This window comes from Cryptomeria japonica, chromosome 9 (genome assembly GCF_030272615.1).
Source record: "Cryptomeria japonica chromosome 9, Sugi_1.0, whole genome shotgun sequence".
Lineage (NCBI taxonomy): Eukaryota > Viridiplantae > Streptophyta > Pinopsida > Cupressales > Cupressaceae > Cryptomeria > Cryptomeria japonica.
Window position 1 is genome coordinate 266,551,166 of NC_081413.1, and position 3,114 is coordinate 266,554,279.

At 38.3% G+C, this 3,114-nt stretch overlaps 1 pseudogene; it reads right to left on the reverse strand.

The window, feature by feature from the left end:
* Positions 1–227: 227 nt before the first annotated feature.
* LOC131061915 (5S ribosomal RNA) lies at positions 228–346 on the reverse strand (annotated as a pseudogene).
* Positions 347–3,114: the final 2,768 nt, after the last annotated feature.

The window sequence follows — 3,114 nt, forward strand, 5'->3', positions numbered from 1 at the left end:
CAACACTCTGTCAAGACTTTAGTATGAGGAATATGAGGGAGTCATGGGGTTAGAGAATGCATTTTTATTTCCTCACAATTGCTAACTAAGGGCTTGACTACACACATCAACCCATTAGAGGTCGATTTCCTGTCAGAAGAAGGAGGCGTGGAGGCTAGGTGTGGTAGATTGGAGGAAGAATGAGGCATGGGAAACACCTTCTTCCTCATCGCCCCCCTTCGTATTTAAGGGTGCAACACTAGGACTTCCCGAGAGGTCACCCATCCCAGTACTACTCTGGACCAAGCGCGCTTAACTATGGAGTTCTGATGGGATCCGGTGCACTAATGCTAGTATTGGCAAAATATTTTCCTTTAAAGAAATCTTCAGTGAACTCTAAATCTAACTACTGATATGAGTAGACAAAACAATATCGACTCAATTCATGGGGAAGGTTATGCATATAAATTCGATACAAGATAATGGGGAATGGAAGGCGTGGAATAATAACCACTCATAGCTAAAAAATCAATGCTCTGTCAAGACTCTAGTATGCATAACTTGAGGGAGTCGTGGGGTTAGAGAAGACATTTTTCTTTCCTCACAATTGCCAACTAAGGGCCTGACTGCACACATCGACCCATTAGAGGTTTATTTCCTGTTATAAGAAGGAGGTATGGAGGCTAGGTGTGGTAGATTGGAGGGAGAGCAAGGCATGGGAAACACCTTCTTCCTCATCGGCCCCTCCCTTTTGTACCCTTTTTACTGTAGACACAACATGAAAGGGTTAGAGGGGAGCACTATAAGTTAGGTGACATGGAAGGAAGGAGCGATAGATGATGCATGGAGGATAATTACTCTAGCTTGAACTCATCACACCCCCCCCTCCCATTCATAGATACAAAGCGCAGATCCCAAAGAAAGGGGCGTGGAGATGGATGAAGGCGAGGGGAGGACGTGGAAGGATAGGCATGGAGAAAATAAGTGTTTCCAAAATCAACATAACCCCTTCCAAACCAGCAACAGTTTTGGTGTGGTTTTAAACAAATTGTTTGGCAAAACAATGTTGACAATTACATAGCTAAGCTTGCGACTCAACAAGTGAGAGAGAGGAGTCGATTTGTTGTTTGGCCCGTACATATTAACCTAATGGGTGTCAATCTCATGCTATGAAGGAAGACGTGGAGATGGAGGAGTAAACCTTGGTCAATCAAATCAAATCTATAAACCTACAAATTCTACGTGGTAATTAGCTAATCATGGGGTGAGAAACAATATTCCAAAGTTAGATCTTGTACTTATTAGATCACAAACTACCATTTTTTTTTGTCAAAGTAAAGAGAGATCTAATGGTATGATGAAAGAATAAGTATTCGGTAGATTACTGAGAGGGGGGTGAATCAATAAATAGAAAAACTGATACAAACTTCCCAAACTCAAACTCAAACATACAAAGTAAACTTATCAATGAAATACCATTGTCAAGATCAACACTCATAAGAATACCGGTTGACTGTTACAAAAACTTAATAGTAAACAACATTTAACTTGTAAACATCCAAATGCTTTATCATATGCCAATGCTTCATTTGTCAATGCTTCTGGTTATCATGCCTTATCAGAAATAGTTAAGTAGTTAATCAAATCAACTATAAGATCATAACCACACAAACATTTACCACAAGACACAAGTATTTATACATGGAAAACCCAAATAGGTAAAAACCACGGTGAGATGGGACTCACAAGATAATATCTGGACTCTTCTGAAGTTTGCCCTGTTAGGAACCAAGCTTGTTAAAGCTTTTACAAAATTCCTGTTAAGAACTGATCCTGTTAGGAATCACCCGGTTAAGGGATTGACTACAAATGCCTTGTTAGAAGCAAATACCATGTAAGGAGTAACCTCAATAGAGGATTTGAAAATCCAATCTAATGGACCACCTTGGTAGAGGATTTAATAAGTAACCAAGCTTGTTAGAGCTTACCCAGTTAAGGGATTTCAATTCTGCTATAATTGTTAGAAAACAATAGGAGTTTCTTGATTTGTCCGAATAGCACTACACTTTCTTGATTAGATCCATTTAAGCTTCTATCCGCCTTTACTCAAACTACAGACTTGTTTTCTGGTTTGGCAACCACACACTCAACTGATTTCTGCCAACTCTTGCCAACACTAAACAAAATAACTTCATTGATCTTAAATACAAATCAATTAGGTCGGTAACACAACAAAAATCTAATCCTCTCATCGAGATTACAAACAAGTCGGTACAAGCATGACATTTGGATTTCATAACAATCTCTACACATCAATCAAGAAAACCTCAACCACTCCTTGATTACCGCTTCATCGAGCTCAATAACTCATCACATGCTTTGCATTAGATGCAATAAACTTTTCTCAATCCCTAGACAAACAAACAAACAAACACGCCAAAATAATTGACCTTGTCTTCATATAATGACCATACGTGTCACCATCATTACTGCTCAACATCATATCATAAACCAACACAACCAATTCAACAACCTTAATCGGTTAGGGTTTAACCTTTTACTCCAGTTACCGGTTCAACTCACAAACTTACATACCAGTTTACAATATGCTTCACAAAGCTCTTCCTACTGGTTACAAGACAATATCAACAATAACAACAATATCATCAATATCATTGCTAGTTCAATTGACATCAATGACAACATAACATATCATTAATGCAATCTTCATGCAAATACCAACAATCTCCCCCTTTGGCATTGATGGCAATACAAATATCAACACCATTGCTTTGCTATTGTGATTGTGAATAGGAATCTTGGTTTACATTACTAAGTATTCACATGCTTTCTCTATCTTGAGTATGTCACTAGTTTTCCTTCCCATAATCACATAATTCTTCTCCCCCTTTGACAACAATGCCAAATTGAAAGTAAAACATGTAATGTTAAATTTTCACTGTGCATCAACAACATACTACAACTTGATGCTCCCCTTGTGGAATACATCCACTTCTACACCAACCCTTGTAAAATTATGCAAGTGATTCAGGGACTAATGCAGTCAACATCATGTTCAACTAACTTCATGAAGAGGGACAACCCCTAACTAGCTTCTAAGATACTCAAAAGTAG